The 17,801-nt window shown below is 44.9% G+C and overlaps 1 long non-coding RNA gene across 2 annotated transcripts in view; it reads right to left on the reverse strand.

The window, feature by feature from the left end:
- The window catches only part of LOC143773454 (uncharacterized), a 100,735-nt gene that overhangs the window by 63,124 nt on the left and 19,810 nt on the right, over nucleotides 1-17,801 (reverse strand). For both annotated transcript variants that reach the window (XR_013215189.1, XR_013215190.1), the window contains exon 2: nucleotides 17,308-17,472. This is a non-coding gene — a long non-coding RNA (uncharacterized LOC143773454). The remainder of the gene's footprint in view (nucleotides 1-17,307; nucleotides 17,473-17,801) is intronic.

Genomic DNA, 17,801 nt, shown 5'->3' on the forward strand with positions numbered 1-17,801 from the left:
ATGTCAGACACATCGCTAGCACATGCCCACAATGGGCGTGCGCTAGGGATGTGCCGTCATTGAGTGACGGACCCTGAGATGTGGGCTGCAGCGTTTCCGGGTCCGTCACTGCTAGCGCAGATAGAGCTAGCAGATGCTCTATCTGTGCTAGCGCGATGTAACATCAGCACTTGCGTTAACAGCAGCCCGTTAGCGTATGTGCTGAACGGGCTGCTGCTGACGCAGTGTGAACCCAGCCTAACTCTGAAATGTCATCTCAGCTTAATCCATTGCAGAATGGTGTATTCAGTCTTTTAATGTGGCTGCCATTGTTGTAAGCAGTTTATGTAAAAGTTAAGGAATTACTAGTTTTCTTCTTTAGAGGTGATAGATATTTCATTACCACATCTAGACAACTCTATTTTTTATTGGGAGACTGGTAAAATCGTCCTATCAGATCAAACCGCACAGTGTATGGGTGACATTAACTAGATGATATACAGGGCGAAGATGTTTTTTTACATAGAGCCTATCACCAGCTACCTACTGTATCTAGAAGCTGTTCCGGAGAGTAGTCCTACGTATTTCTTCAATTATTATTTCCTACCATGAGCGATCAGGGGTTGGCAGTTTGTATATAAGGTACAAAAAATGTAGCTAGAACACATGATGTTATTCTAATAGCATATCGGTTTGATTGATGGCCTCATGTGGCTGCCAAACCGTCATATCTAAGTAGAAAAAGAGATGTCACCTCCTTTTCTGCATTCTCCCTTTACCCAATCCAGTGCCAAGGACTTTGCTATTGTGTCACACCCAACCAATCGCTATACTGAATGGTGAATGGGATTGTCTGATTAGTCCAATAGCGTCAGATATTTGCACCAACATCACACAGTTCCCATGCACCAATCCCTGTTGCTGTTACATTTAAGACATGTCCTCTAACTGCTGTCCCATCATAGGCGGTTTGGGTCTTGACATAGAGAACTCTTGACATCTCCAATGACCAATCCGGAACAGCACTTATTTGGGAAACTGATCTATAATGAATTGAGAGCACAGCCCAGAGGCGTGTCTCTTCTATCCGAATCACAATGATGAGATAGTCATTAAATCCCTCGGTAAGATCAAACTCACCATATAATCAGAAGGTAAGGATAGTAATATTACTAATTTACATTATTAATGAGTATATCTGAAGCCTCAGACTACATAAAAATGGCAAACACTGAACATTGCATTTATATTATGGGGTGATATAATCTATTATTCTCCTTACAAAGTGATGAAAATTATTCTCATTGGTTTTAGGTGCTGAGTTCCCACCTCTGCACAGGGGGAATCTCGAACCATCTCCGCTGCGGTCTCCAATTCTTCTCCAGCCACAGTGGAGCCTGCTTAGCTGGTCAGTCCCAGCATCTAGCTCAGGCTGATACTGGGTGACTGGTTACTACCGTCCTTCCAGGCTCTGCCTTTGTAGCCAGCATTGATCAGCAGCGAACAGATCTTTCTGGGACTAAGTCCTGCTTTTCTCATACTGAGCATGCCCACGAGACGACTTCCCATTGGATATCGAGGGTAACTTGCTCATGTCCTGTTGCGGATCCTATTGGACCATCTGGAAGGTCTTGTAGCACTGCCGCTATAAAAGGTACATTTGAAAATGTGTGGGTGTTGATGAGTGCAAGTCGTTCTTTAATCATCCCCTCCCTTGTGTATGACTGCTCGCGTAAGGTGGATGTCTGCTATCTAGCGCCCGGTTGAGCTATCAGCACAAAAACACACGAAACAGCGTCTAATTGCTGTGACTGCCAGTGTGGCGCTGTGCGCTACTAGAGCTCTTTCCTAACCCAAGTCTGGGTTGTTAGTGGTGTCCGCCAGAGTGGCACAGCACGCACTCTTGGGTATAAAGTTACTTTTTCAGTTACTCTAATACCCCAATTGTGGTGTCGAGCGCAAGAGGTCTACACGAACTCTAATCCTGTGTCCTGGGATAGAGTTCTGTGATTCCTTGCTTGTGCTCTTTGTGCGGTACCGCGGCTCTGTGACGCAACAGGGTTCGCTTCCTTCATACAGGGTGAAGTTAACCCATGTGTGTATCCACATTGTACCGCCATATAGTCCGTCTTTACTCAGCAGCAGGTTCCATCTCTGCACGGTGGACCCTGGGCTGCGAACGCACCTCATACCTTCTCTCTAATTATTTTGTGCATTCCGCTAGCCCTAACATTACACTAGCGTCAGGGTTTGGCTAGTAATGACGGACAAACAGCAATCCTTGCAGTACATCCAGCAGTAGGAGGGTAGGTTGGCGGCTCTTGAGTGCACAACCTCAGCTGTGGATCTTACCGCAGTAGCTGTTCAGGCTGCTAGCGTGCTGCAGCAACTTTGTCCACTTCCACCTCTGTTCCGACCCTATCTCGCCTCCCGCTGCCAGATAAATTTTCTGGTGATAGCAAATCTTGTAGGGGATTCGTGAGTCAGTGCTCTATTCACCTTGAGCTCCTGGCTGCACGTTTCCCCACAGAGCGGGCAAAGGCGGGATTCATTTTGTCTCTCCTGTCGGACAGGGCGTTGGAATGGGCTACGCCGCTGTGGGAGCATGGCGATCATGTGGTGCAGAGTGCTCCACTGTTCCTGAGCACTCTGAAACAGGTCTTTTTAGGACCTCGAGTCACCCATGATACGGCACTCCAACTATTGGCATTGACTCATGGCTCATCCTTGGTCAGCCATTTTGCCGTCCACTTCCGCACCTTAGCATCTGAGCTGGAGTGATCGGATAAAGCACTTATCCCTATATTCTGGAGGGGGCTGGCTGACCATGTAAAGGATGCTTTGGCCACTAGGGAGATTCCCACCACACTGGAGGAGCTAATAGCTGTGTCCACTCGTATTGACCTCCGTTTTAACAAGCGGAGGTTAGAGCAAGCCCAGTGTAGTCAGAGGTTTTGGCTGGCTCCCACCTTCACCAAACCTTTGGAATCTCCGGTCCAGGCCCCTGAGTCACATGAGGCCATGGAACTGTCACGAGCGGGATCTAAGTCCCGGACTGCTCGTGCACTCAAGGTCTGTCATGTTTGCCAGCAGTCAGGACATCTTGCCACCAGATGTTCCCAGCGGTCGGGGAAACATCAGCGTCTAGTGGTAGTAGGTGGAGGTACACTAGACATGGCAACGTTTGCCTCCAAATTGTCCTTTAAGGGGACAATTACAATAGGCTCATCCACTCATTCGGTAGAGCTCTGTGTGGATTCTGGGGCGGAGGGCAATTTTATATCTTCTGCCTTCGCCCAACGCCACACAATTCCCCTGGTGATGCTTGCTCAACCAGTAACCGTGCGAGTGGTGAATGGGTCGACACTGCCCTCACAGATAACACACCAGACCATCCCTTTTACTTTGTCCATGTCGCCATCTCATTAGGAGTTATATCTCTGCTCATCATTCCTGAGGGAATTGATGAGGTCCTGTTAGGGATACCTTGGCTATGGTACCACTCCCCTCATATTGAGTGGTCCACAGGCAGAATTTTGGGATGGGGTGAATTTTATGGGGGTAGATGACAGAGGGAATGTGTTTATGTTGCTACTATGGAGGTACCCGCAGATCTATCCTCTCTCTCTAAGCAATAATGGCTCTATGCGGATGTGTTCTCCAAAAGGGCTGCGGAGACCCTTCCGCCTCACCGCCCCTATAACTGTCCTATTGACCTCTTGCCTGGTGCTAAGCCTCCCCGGGGTCGAGTCTATCTGTTATCTCTCCCGGAGATGGAGGCAATGTCACAGTACATCCAGGAAAATCTAGCAAGAGGATTCATTAGGAAGTCCGTGTCACCTGCAGGGGCTGGGTTCTTCTTCGTGCAGAAGAAGAACGGGGAACTACGTCGATGCATAGACTACATGGGTCTTAACGCCACCACCATTAAAAATAAGTACCCACTACCCCGGATATCTGAGCTCTTTTATAGGCTTCGGGGAGCAAGAATGTTTACTAAACTAGATCTGCGGGGTGCTTACAACCTGATTAGCATCCGTGAGGGTGACTAATGGAAGACGGCTTTTAACACCAAGGATGGGCATTCTGAATACCTAGTGATGCCCTTTGGGCTCTGCAATGCCCCAGCCGGTTTCCAAGACTTTGTAAATGACATCTTTCGGGATATGCTCTCCACCTCGGTCGTAGTCTATCTGGAAGATATTCTCATCTACTCTCCAGATATTGGCTCCCATCGGAGAGATGTTTGCAGAGTCTTCGACCTCTTACAGGCAAATTCCCTCTACGCCAAGTTGGAGAAATGTGTGTTTGAGCAGGAGTCCTTACCTTTCCTGGGCTATATCATCACTGCTCAGGGATTGGCTATGGATCCTGCCAAACTAAAGGCTGTGATGGACTGGCAAGAACCTTATTCTCTTAAAGCGGTGCAGCGCTTTATGGGGTTCATTAACTATTATCGCCAGACCATCCCTCATTTCTCAACTTTGGTAGCTCCCTTGGTAGCCCTCACCAAGAAGGAAGCAAATACCAAATTGTGGTCTTAGGAGGTCTCCAAGGCCATCACTTCTATTAAGTCTCAATTTCCTAGCGCTCCCATCCTACATTGCCCCGATGTAGGTAAGCCGTTTATAATGGAGGTGGATGCCTCTTCCATTGGTGCTGGAGCAGTGCTCTTCCAAAAGGATGCTCAAGGTCGGAAGCATCTTTGCTTCTTCTCTTCCAAGACCTTCACACCAGCAGAGAGGAATTATTCCATTGGGGACAGGGAGTTGCTAGTAATGAAGTTGGCTTTTTCAGAGTGGAGACATCTTTTTGAGGGGGCTCGCTTTCCCTTCCAAGTTTTCACAGACCACAAAAATCTGGTCTACCTACAGACTGCCCAGCAGCTATATTCTCGCCAGACCAGATGGTCCCTGTTCTTCTCCTGGTTCCATTTCACCCTCCCTTTTCTCTCCGGGGAGAAGAACATTCGTGCTGTCGCTCTCTCTCGCTCCGTTGTATCATCTGAGGAGGAGGAAGAGGAGCCTTGGCTTATTGTCCCTTCTGAGAGCCTGAGAACCGTGGCTCCGGTTTCGCTAGAGTCTGTGCCCCAGGCAAGACTTTTGCACCAACTAATTTGCATCCTGAGGTTCTCTCTTGGGCTCACTCGTCCAGGGTGGGTGGACATTTTGGGACCAAAAGGACATCTGAGCTGCTGGCGAGGATGTACTGGTGGCCGCATATGGCCCATGACGTCAGAGACTATGTTCGGGCATGTGTCTCCTGCGCCAAGAACAAGTCCCCTCGACAAAAGCCAGCTGGGTTACTTTACCCCCTGCCGGAGGCGGACAGGCCCTGGGAGATGGTCGGGATGGATTTTGTGGTGGGCTTACCCAAGTCTCATTGCTGCACCATTATTTGGGTGATCACCGACCATTTTTCCAAAATGGTGCACTTGGTACCTCTTCCACGGTTACCTTCTGCATGGGCTCTGGCTGCATTGTTTATTAAACATATCTTTCGCCTACATGGTATGCCGGACAAAATTGTCAGTGACCGGGGTCCCCAGTTTGCATCTCGGTTCTGGAGAGAGCTTTGTCGTCTACTCAGCAGTGAGTTGAATCTCTCTTCAGCATATCATCCTGAGACGAATGGGTTGGTAGAGAGAGCCAACCAGACTCTGGTCACATATCTGCGACATTTTGTTTCAGTCAGGCAGTATGACTGGGCATCCTTGCCACCGTGGGCGGAGTTTGCGCTAAACAACTCTGTAGCTGACTCCAGTGGTCAGACCCCATTCCTCCTTAATTAAGGCCAGCATCCGCAGGTTCCTGTGCCTATGCCCGTATATTCTGCTGACTCCAGGGGGGCAGACTGGGCTGTGGAGGCATGGGACATTTGAGACCGCACTCATGATGCCATCCGGGCCTCCATGAAGAGAATGAGGTCCTCCGCCGATGCACATCGGCGCCCCACTCCTACCTTTGCTCCTGGTGACTTAGTGTGGCTCTCCGCCCGTAACATCAGGCTGCGAGTTGAGTCCACTAAGTTTGCACCTTGCTACTTGGGTCCTTTCAAGGTCCTCATAACAGGTTAACCCTGTGGTATACCATCTGGCCTTTCCTCCACGCTTAAGTATCACTGACACCTTTCATGTGCCCCTCTTAAAGCCCGTACACATGTCCCAGTTTTCCGAGTCACCTGCCGGGACATCGGTGTTCATCTACGGATGATTATGAGGTGAATGCTATCTTGGGGTGTAAGGTGGTACATGGTAAATTTTTTGGGGTGGATTGGAAGGGTTATGGCCCTGAGGAGAGGTCTTCAGAGCCTGCTGAGCACATTCAAGCTCCACAGCTCATTGCTGCCTTCGAGCATAGCGAGGTCCAAGGAGGTGGGCCCATGTTAGGTGTCGAATTCCTGCCTCTGAACAGGGGGAATCTTGAACCAGCTCCGCTGAGGTCTCCCATTCTTCTCCAGCCGCAGTGGAGCCTGCTCAGTGGAGACATCGGTCCCAGCGTCTAGTTCAGGCTGATACTGGGCAACTGGTTACCACTGTCCTTCCAGGCTCTGATTTGTAGCCAGCATAGATCAGCAGCAAGCAGATCTTTCTGGGACTAAGTCCTGCTTTTCTCATACTGAGCGTGCCCACAAGACGACCTCCCATTGGATGTTGAGGGTCACATGCTCAGGTCCTGTTGCGGATCCTATTGGACCATCTGGAAGGTCTTGCAGCACTGCCACTATAAAAGGTTCTCATGGCCGCTCGGCCATGCGCTAGTGTACATTTGAAAACATGTGTGTGTTGATGGTTGCAAGTCATTCTTTAATCATCCCCTCCCTTGTGTATGACTGCTCTCATAAGGTGGATGTCTGCTATCTACCGCCCGGTTGAGCTATCAGCACAAAAACACACAAAACAGCGTCTAATTGCTGTGACCGCAAGTGCGGCACCGTGCGCTAGTAGAGCGCTTTCCTAACCCAAGTCTAGGTGCTTAGTGGCATCCGCCAGAGTGGCACAGCACGCACTCTTGTATATAAAGTTACTTTTTCAGTTACTCTGATACGCCAATTGTGGTGTTGAGCACAAGAGGTCTACACGAACTCTAATCCTGTGTCCTGGGATAGAGTTCTGTGATTCCTTGCTTGCGCTCTTTGTGCAGTACAACAGCCCTGTGACGCAACAGGGTTAGTTTCCTTCATACAGGGTGAAGTTAACCCATGTGTGTGTCCACATTGTACCACCATATAGTCCGTCTTTACTCAGCAGCAGGTTCCATCTCTGCACGGTGGACCCCGGGCTGCGAACGCACCGCATACCTTCTCTCTAATTATTTGGTGCGTTCCGCTAGCCCTAACAGTTGGTTATTAGTTATTTGTAGATAATCTCAACTAGCTGGTCAAAAAATAAAGCTATGGCTTTCTATGGTTCTATGAATAATAAGATTATGTGAGAATGATGTATATGGAGAGTGGTATCTTAGTTCATTATTAGATATTGGTTGGATATGGTATTCCACTATATAGTGTTAGTACCTATGGGCCCATAGAGGTAATGTTTTAGCAGAAAACTAATTATGGTTTATATCATGTTTTTGTATTAATTGTTTTTTTATATCATAATCTATATTAAAAATTAAAATGAGAAATCTTGCAATTTTCACACTGACCACTTGGTTTATTCTACACCCATTTTTCCTGTTTTGGGAAATCCATATGTAAATTGATAAACTGACTTAGACCCTATATTTTAAGATGAAGCATCTTTTGAGCAAATACAAGAGTCAATGTGAAGGGATGAAGAAAAGCAGGGGCAGGTGGGGCATCACTGTGTCGTCAGTTGTCAGATGTACATAGAGGTTTAAACTATCATTATAATTCTGCCTGTGATGATAATGAGCCTGCAGAAAAAAAACTTCCTAAAAGGACAGGAAGTACAAGTTTAAAATTTTCCATGAGGCCAATGTGAGAATTGTAAGATTTCAATTTTTTTTTTTCCCCATACTGGTGCTATATGAAAAAAGCATTGTTTTAAATCTGTTTTAAAAAAAATAGGTTATTTTCTGATTTCACATTCTTTTTAACACCAATCATGGGCTTTAAGTGCAGCTGTACAGCTCAGGTACGCATCTGAAGCATGGAATCTAGTACAACATTATATATGACAAGAGGCAATTCATGGTTTTTAGGCTGCACTACCAAAATTAAGATCATTGGTCCAGCGATATTGATACACGATTTTTATTCCACAATATATTTCAATGCCAGACTGTAGTATTTTAAGTTGTAAAAGTTGTATTTTTACTCCTGTAAAAGACACCAGTCTGGCATTGAAACGTGTTGTGGAATAAAAAACGCTTATCTACCGTATATCCCTGAACCAAGGATCTTTATTTCGGTAGTGCAGCTTAAAAATATAAGTTATCTCTTCTTGTCAAGCATCCTGGTGGAGTTTATCCCCCAACAACTGATACTGAGCTTTCGCAAGAGTTGTGCCTACGCATCTGGCTCAGGTGAGTACATTACCTGCTCCACTCCACCCATGGCTGTTAGAGGAAGAAGATGCTTGATGCTTCACTTTCTCTGATTTTTTTTTTTTTTTTTGGCTTTTCACATTTCTTTATATCCCTTTAGGAATGGGTAATTTTTTTTCCACCTGTTTTTGCAATACATTTTTTATTTTTCCATTGACATAGGTATACAAGGGCTTGTTTTTTTTGAAGGTCAAATTGACATTTTGAATGACAGGAAAAAAAATCCAAAGATATGCAATTCTGATATTGTTTTGAGGGTTTTGTGTTAACAGTGTTCATTGTGCGGTAAAACAGACTTGTAAACCCGATTCCCTACGATACCAAACTTGCATATATTTTTATTTAAGTTGTGAATAAAAGTTTAGGTTAAGTTTGTAAAGAAATAAATAAATTGGGGTTTGTGTTGTCATTTTCCAAAACCGGTAACATTGTTTTTTTTTTTCATGAATGTAGCTAAGCAAAAAGTTTGTTTTATGTGAGACAAACTAACATTTTCATTTATCCTATTTTAGAGTATATGCAATGTTTTGAGCGCTTGTTATTGGATTTTTTTAAGGGAGGTGTGGCTACCCGAAAAAAAAAAAATTGGCATTTTGACCTCTTTTCTTGTTATATTGTTTACTGATTGGGTTAATTATTTTTCATTTTAACCCCTTCCCGACCTGTGACACAGCGTATGCATCATGAAAGTTGGTGCCAATCCGACCTGTGACTCATATGCTGTGTCACAGAATGATCGCGTCCCTGCAGGCCGGGTGAAAGGGTTAACTCCAATTTCACCCGACCTACAGGGACAGGGGGAGTGGTACATCAGCACAGGGGGGGTGGCTTCGCCCCCCCTGTGGCTACGATCACTCTGATTGGCTGTTGAAAGAGAACCAGCCAATCAGAGCAATCTGTAATATTTCACCTATGAAAATTGGTGAAATATTACAATCCAGCCATGGCCGATGCTGCAATAGCATCTGCCACGGCTGGAGACCCCGATCTGCACCCCCCACCGCCACCGATCTCCTCCTCTCCGTCCTGTCCTGTCCCATGCTCCCCTCCGTCCTCCTGTCCGCTCCCCCATCCTCCTGTCTGCTCCCCTCATGCTCCGATCCCCCCCTGTGCTCCGATCGCACCCCCCCATATTTACCGAGCTCCGATGTCCCTCCCGGTGTCCTCGGTCTTCTCCATGGGCGCCGCCATCTTCCAAAATGGCGGGCGCATGCGCAGTGCGCCCGCCGAATCTGCCGGCCGGCAGATTCTTTCCAGGTACATTTTGATCGCTGTGATAGGTTCTATCACAGCGATCAAAATAAAAAAAATAGTAAATAAACCCCCCCTTCACCCCCATAGGTAGGGGCAATAATAAAATACAGAAATTATATTTATTTTTGTTTTTCCATTAGGGTTAGGGTTAGGGGTAGGGTTAGGGGTAGGGGTAGGGTTAGGGGTAGGGTTGCACTTAGGGTTAGGGTTGCACTTAGGGTTAGGGTTGCACTTAGGGTTGCACTTAGGGTTAGGGTTTCACTTAGGGTTGCACTTAGGGTTAGGGTTGCACTTAGGGCTAGGGTTGCACTTAGGGTTAGGGTTGCACTTAGGGATAGGGTTGCACTTAAGGTTGCACTTAGGGATAGGGTTGCACTTAGGGTTGCACTTAGGGTTAGGGTTGCACTTAGGGTAAGGGTTGCATTTAGGGTTGCACTTAGGGTTAGGGTTGCAATTAGGGCTAGGGTTGCACTTAGGGTTGCACTTAGGGTTGAGGTTGCACTTAGGGTTAGGGTTGCACTCAGGGTTAGGGTTGCACTTAGGGTTATGGTTGCACTTAGGGTTGCACTTAGGGTTAGGGTTGCACTTAGGGCTAGGGTTGCACTTAGGGTTGCACTTAGGGTTGAGGTTGCACTTAGGGATAGGGTTGCACTTAGGGTTGCACTTAGGGCTAAAGTTGCACTTAGGGCTAGGGTTGCACTTAGGGCTAGGGTTGCACTTAGGGCTAGGGTTAGAATTAGGGTTAGGGTTAGAATTAGGGTTAGGGTTAGAATTAGGGTTAGGGTTAGAATTAGGCTATGTGCACACGGTGCGGATTTGGCTGTGGAGCCACAGCGGATTGGTCGCTGCATATTCGTAGCAGTTTTCCATCACGTTTACAGTACCACGTAAACCTATGGAAAACCAAATCCGCTGTGCCCATGGTGCGGAAAATACAGCGCGGAAACGCTGCGTTGTATTCTCCGCAGCATGTCAATTCTTTGTGCGGATTCCGCAGCGTTTTACACCTGCTCCATAATAGGAATCCGCAGGTGAAATCCACACAAAAAACACTGAAAATCCACAGTAAATCTGCAGGTAAAGCGCAGCGCATTTTACCTGCAGATTTTTCAAAAACGGTGCGAAAAACCCGCACACAAATTTGCAACGTGGCCACATAGCCTTAGGGTTAGGGTTGGAATTAGGGTTAAGACTAGGGTTAGGGGTGTGTTGGGGTTAGGGTTGTGGTTAGGGTTGGGATTAGGGTTAGGGGTGTGTTGGGGTTAGTGTTGGAGTTAGAATTGAGGGGTTTCCACTGTTTAGGCACATCAGGGGGTCTCCAAACGCGACATGGCACCACCATTAATTCCAGTCCAATCTTGCGTTGAAAAAGTCAAATGGTGCTCTCTCCCTTCCGAGTCCCGACGTGTGCCCAAACAGTGGTTTACCCCCACATATGGGGTACCAGCATACTCAGGAGAAACTGGACAACAACTCTTGGGGTCAAATTTCTCCTGTAACCCTTGGGAAAATAAAAAATTGCGGGCTAAAAAATTATTTTTGAGGAAAGAAAAATTATTTTTTATTTTCACGGCTCTGCTTTATAAACTTCTGTGAAGCACTTGGGGGTTCAAAGTGCTCACCACACATCTAGATAAGTTCCTTCGGGGGTCTAGTTTCCAAAATGGGGTCAATTGTGGGAGGTTTCTACTGTTTAGGCACATCAGGGGCTCTGCAAATGCAACGTGACACCCGTAGAGCATTCCATCAAAGTCTGCATTTCAAAACGTCACTACTTCACTTCCGAGCCCCGGCATGTGCCCAAACAGTGGTTTACGCCCACATATGGGGTATCAGTGTACTCAGGAGAAACTGGACAACAACTCTTGGGGTCAAATTTCTCCTGTAACCCTTGGGAAAATAAATAATTGTGGGCTAAAAATTATTTTTGAGGAAAGAAAAATTATTTTTTATTTTCACGGCTCTGCTTTATAAACTTCTGTAAAGCACTTGAGGGTTCAAAGTGCTCACCACACATCTAGATAAGTTCCTTCGGGGGTCTAGTTTCCAAAATGGGGTCACTTGTGGGGTTTCTACTGTTTAGGCACATCAGGGGCTCTGCAAACGCAACGTGAACCCGCAGAGCATTCCATCAAAGTCTGCATTTCAAAACATCACTACTTCACTTCCGAGCCACGGCATATGCCCAAACAAAGGTTTATCCCCACATATGGGGTATCAGCGTACTCAGGAGAAACTGGACAACAATTTTAGGGGTCAAATTTCTCCTGTTACCCTAGGGAAAATTAAACAATTCTGGGCTAAAAAATTATTTTTGAGGAAAGAAAACTTATTTATTATTTTTACGGCTCTGCGTTATAAACTTCTGTGTTCAAAGTGGGTTCAAAGTGCTCACCACACATCTAGATAAGTTCCTTTTGGGGTCTAGTTTCCAAAATGGGGTCAATTGTGGGGAGTTTCTACTGTTTAGGCACATTAGGGGCTCTGCAAACGCAACGTGATGCCCGCAGAGCATTCCGTCAAAGTCTGCATTTCAAAGCGTCACTACTTCCCTTCCGAACCCTGACGTGTGCCCAAACAGTGGTTTACCCCCACATATGGGGTATCAGCGTACTCAGGAGAAACTGGACAACAACTTTTGGGGTCAAATTTCTCCTGTTACCCTTGGGAAAATAAAAAATTGCGGGCTAAAAAATCATTTTTGAGAAAATAAAAATTATTTTTTATTTTCATGTCTCTGCGTTATAAACTTCTGTGAAGCACTTGGAGGTTGAAAGTGCTCACCACACAACTAGATTAGTTCCTTGGGAGGTCTAGTTTCCAAAATGGGGTCACTTGTGGGGGAGCTCCAATGTTTAGGCACACAGGGGCTCTCCAAACGTGACATGGTGTCCGCTAATGATTGGAGCTAATTTTCCATGCAAAAAGCCAAATGGCGTGCCTTCCCTTCCGAGCCCTGCCGTGCGCCCAAACAGTGGTTTACCCCCACATATGGAGTATCTGCATACTCAGGACAAACTGGACAACAACATTTGGGGTCCAATTTCTCCTGTTACCCTTGGTAAAATAAAAAATTCCGGGCTGAAAAATCATTTTTGAGGAAAGAAAAATAATTTTTTATTTTCATGTCTCTGCGTTATAAACTTCTGTGAAGCACCTGGGGGTTTAAAGTGCTCATTATGCATCTAGATAAGTTCCTTGGGCGGTCTAGTTTCCAAAATGGGGTCACTTGTGGGGGAGCTCCAATGTTTAGGCACACAGGGGCTCTCCAAACGCGGCATGGTGTCCGCTAACGATAGGAGCTAATTTTCCATTTAAAAAGTCAAATGGCGTGCCTTCCCTTCCGAGCCTTGCCGTGCGCCCAAACAGTGGTTTACCCCCACATGTGAGGTATCGGCGTACTCAGGAGAAATTGCCCAACAACTTTTAGGATCCATTTTATCCTATTGCCCATGTGAAAATGAAAAAATTGAGGCTAAAAGAAATTTTTTGTCAAAATAAAGTACTTTTTCATTTTTACGGATCAATTTGTGAAGCACCTGAGGGTTTAAAGTGCTCACTATGCATCTAGATAAGTTCCTTGGGGGGTCTAGTTTCCAAAATGGGGTCACTTGTGGGGGATCTCCAATGTTTAGGCACACAGGGGCTCTCAAAACGCAACATGGTGTCCGCTAACGATGGAGATAATTTTTCATTCAAAAAGTCAAATGGTGCTCCTTCCCTTCCGAGCCCTACCATGTGCCCAAACAGTGGTTTACCCCCACATGTGAGGTATTGGTGTACTAAGGAGAAATTGCCCAACAAATTTTAGGATCCATTTTATCCTGTTGCCCATGAGAAAATGAAAAAATTAAGGCAAAAATAATTTTTTGTGTGAAAAAAAGTACTTTTTCATTTTTACGGATCAATTTGTGAAGCACCTGGGGGTTTAAAGTGCTCACTATGCATCTAGATAAGTTCCTTGGGGCGTCTAGTTTCCAAAATGGGGTCACTTGTGGGGGAGCTCCAATGTTTAGGCACACGGGGGCTTTCTAAACGTGACATGGTGTCCGCTAAAGATTGGAGCCAATTTTTCATTGAAAAAGTCAAATGGCCCTCCTTCCCTTCCAAGCCCTGCTGTGCGCCCAAACAGTGGTTTACCCCCACATATGAGGTATCAGCGTACTCAGGACAAATTGGACAACAACGTTCATGGTCCAGTTTCTCCTTTTACCTTTGGGAAAATAAAAAACTGTTGCTAAAAGATCATTTTTGTGACTAAAAAGTTAAATGTTCATTTTTTCCTTCCATGTTGCTTCTGCTGCTGTGAAACACCTGAAGGGTTAATAAACTTCTTGAATGTGGTTTTGAGCACCTTGAGGGGTGCAGTTTTTAGAATGGTGTCACTTTTGGGTATTTTCAGCCATATAGACCCCTCAAACTGACTTCAAATGTGAGGTGGTCCCTAAAAAAAATGGTTTTGTAAATTTTTACACCAGTCTCAACCAGCTATGCAAATATGGGCACACAATGGGCAGGATGGGACGTGGCTAAGTTCCCCCATCTAATTCATGAAAATTTACACCATTTTAGCGGCGCAAATTTTGGCAGAAATGTACTCCAATCCCTTAAGTTAAGTGCACTTATTGAATTAAGCGGATCTCACTCCAGCAGTACTGATCATTAGGAATGCCATGCAGAACATCAATCTTAACGAATGGGGCACTTGAAGGAAAAGTTTACGGACTTTTCATGTAATAAAGCAAGCAAAATCTGTCTATGCAATGTGTTTTTAAAAGCTGTTGATTACCACTGGTTACTATTTATTTAGCCATTGAAAGATATGTCAAAGTCTCTGACATTTCTAAGGCAATTTGAAAAGCTCAAAAAGGGGTTCAATACAGTCCTAGCATCCTTCAGTGTGTTACACAGGTCTACATCAGGACATTTGGAGGCTTTGCAGCATTCACAATTTTCATTGTAAATCGAATTTCTGGGAATAACTTGTTGCAGATGGCAAATTTGAATTTTATAAGATTCTTTCACATCTAGTCAATGTCTCAGTAATGGAAAATAACCCCCCATGGAAAGGAGAGATACAAAACCAAGGAATCAAAAATTACCCACATATAATCAATCTCAGGACCACATGCCTACTATGGATGGAAGCTTAGGTAGCCATACTTTAAGCAGGGCATAAAAAGCTGCAGAAGGTCCAGCAATAACAAAATGAATCAGTAGGATAAGTAGACTATCTCGTAATGGACTTGTTCTTAGGGGAAAAAAGGCACTACAGATGTGATATATGAGGTGGACCGCGAACCAGGAGACAGCATGCAAACATCAATATAGGAAAGGTTTCCTTACAGAAAGAGTAAATGTCATATAGTACCACACAAAAAAATTGAAATAATAAAACATGGCCCATGATCCATTTAATGAAATGCAATATTCAGATCTACAATTCACGCAGGAGGGATTTTTTCTAACCTTAGTGAACGGGAAGATTTTTTTCCTCTGTGAGACAAACTGTCGATCATCACTGTGGTTTTTCTCTCTTTTTTCTAAAGGTTGAGTTTGTGAAAGGCTGAAGTTGCTGGAAAGTAATCTTTTTCATCCTAAGTAACTATGTTACCTAACCTCTCTTGACTCAAAAATAAGCATTCACATTCATAATATATATGGCATTTTATAGCTACAGATACCTATGGTTGCAGTATCTATATATATAAGAGGCATTGTGATTACTCGCTAATCCTGCCCCCTGCACAGTAGCTCTGCCCCCACCACATTACCACACACAATCCTGCCCCCCCACCACATTACCACACACAATCCCGCCCCCACCACATTACCACACACAATCCGCACCACATCACCCCACAAACCCACCCCCCACAAATCCCGCCCCCCCATTCCATCACTACACATAATTCCACCCCCCCACCACATCACCACACATAATCCTGCCCCTTCAACACATCACCACACATAATCCTGCCCCTCAACACATCACCACACAATCCCGCCCCCAACACATCACCACACATAATCCTGCCCCCAACACATCACCACACAATCCCGCCCCCCCAACACATCACCACACATAATCCCGCCCCCAACACATCACCACACAATCCCGCCCCCCAACACATCACCACACATAATCCCGCCCCCAACACATCACCACACAATCCCGCCCCCCAACACATCACCACACATAATCCCGCCCCCAACACATCACCACACAATCCCGCCCCCCAACACATCACCACACATAATCCCGCCCCTCAACACATCACCACACAATCCCACCCCTCAACACATCACCACACATAATCCCGCCCCTCAACACATCACCACACAATCCCACCCCCCAATACATCACCACACTATTGTTATTAACTTCATTTTAAGTTAATTTTCCACCTGCGTAAGCGCTATTGAATGTTGTCATTATTTACTTTAGTTTAATCACCAGCAGCGTTAATTAGATAGCAATGAGCGTGCCGAGCGTTAGCTGGCTGGAAACATCTAGTATGTTACATGGAAACAAATGATCAGGCATATTGAAATTCAACATGTCCACTCCTTTTCCCAGACATCCGACATTAGTGGAAAGTTGGAAGTCTGCCTTGTAAAGTAGACTGTTCCCAAATCCCGCTAAAATAAGTTGGTTTACTTGACGATTACCCAAACTATAGGACCACCATTATGGTATTAGAGGTTGTGTTCAAACAATTTGCCCACCAATGTAAATTTTTGATTCTTCCTCAACAGTGGAAAACAGTTGAGCATCTTCTCATTTATTTTGTATACTCCTATGTTCCTTCTCCTAGTCTAGTGGATGCTATCTTTGAAAGATGCACATTTATTTCATCCTATCCAAACATTTTTATTAAGCAATGGTCTGTGAAGCATGTAAGTGGCTAGGATTCTGAGAGTAAAGTCGGAGGCCTCTCCAGAAGCAGGCAGATTGAAATCAGCTCCGTGTCAGAGGCTGTCATATCTTAGGGAAGACATAAAACACACGGTAACATCAATAAGCAACAAGCCTGTGACAGCTCTGAAACATTTCAGCTGACAAGAAGAGAAAAGGGGTAAGGTTAAGACTCATGGGGAATGCTTAAAATGACTAACAGCCAGACGAAGTGTTGGCAGGAGCTATGGAGGTACAGGAAAGACAAGATAAAGAATACCAGGTTATCACCTATTCTAAACTAATTCTACCCTCCATGACTACAAACGCAGACTGACACCAAAAGCCTTTCTCAACTGTTTATTTTATATTTTTTTATTATGGGAGAATAAAAGGATACAAAAAGATTGCCCTGATTACTGTTATGTGATAGATTAAAAATATGTTAAAAGGGAACTGAGGAAGTCAAAGAATTCAGCTCCCAGCTACTACCTACAGAAATCAAAAAGGATTAACAAGGGCTCCTTTTTTATTTAATTTCCTGTACACCGCCTGCTTGTGTTAAGAGATCAGAGATATTTTTTATTTATTGAGTTTTTAATATGATCATTATTAAAAGGTAGATATTGCTTACTGAAATTGATAAATAGAAATAAAACGTACCTATGGTTACAGTTTACTCCCGCCTGAAGGGGTAATTTGCATGAAGAATGTAATTATATTATTCTGTAGCACGACTCTCCTAGCACAGGTCTTCTTACAAAACATTTGGCTCTTACTTGGGATTACTAGAGTTCCTTGCTAGTTGCATACCTTTGGATTAATGATCTGGAGAATAAACAAGAAAATAAAAGGTAAAATATGCTTTAAAGGGAACTTGTCACAAGGTTTTGCTAATCTAAGGGCAAAATAATGTATTGGTAGATACCTTGATTCCAGCACTTACTGTGATGCTTGCTTTAGTTTTGATAAAATCACTGCTTTATCAACAGGTGATCATTAATCAAGGACTAGTAAACCTCCTGACCTCTGCCAGGGAGTCCTCCATATATATGAGCTCTGTATAAACTCACCCTGACCATTGATTAGAAGGAAGCTTTGTGCCTATGCACATGGTACACAGAAAACTGCCAATCAATGCTTTGAGGATGGCGTGA

This window comes from Ranitomeya variabilis, chromosome 5 (genome assembly GCF_051348905.1).
Source record: "Ranitomeya variabilis isolate aRanVar5 chromosome 5, aRanVar5.hap1, whole genome shotgun sequence".
Lineage (NCBI taxonomy): Eukaryota > Metazoa > Chordata > Amphibia > Anura > Dendrobatidae > Ranitomeya > Ranitomeya variabilis.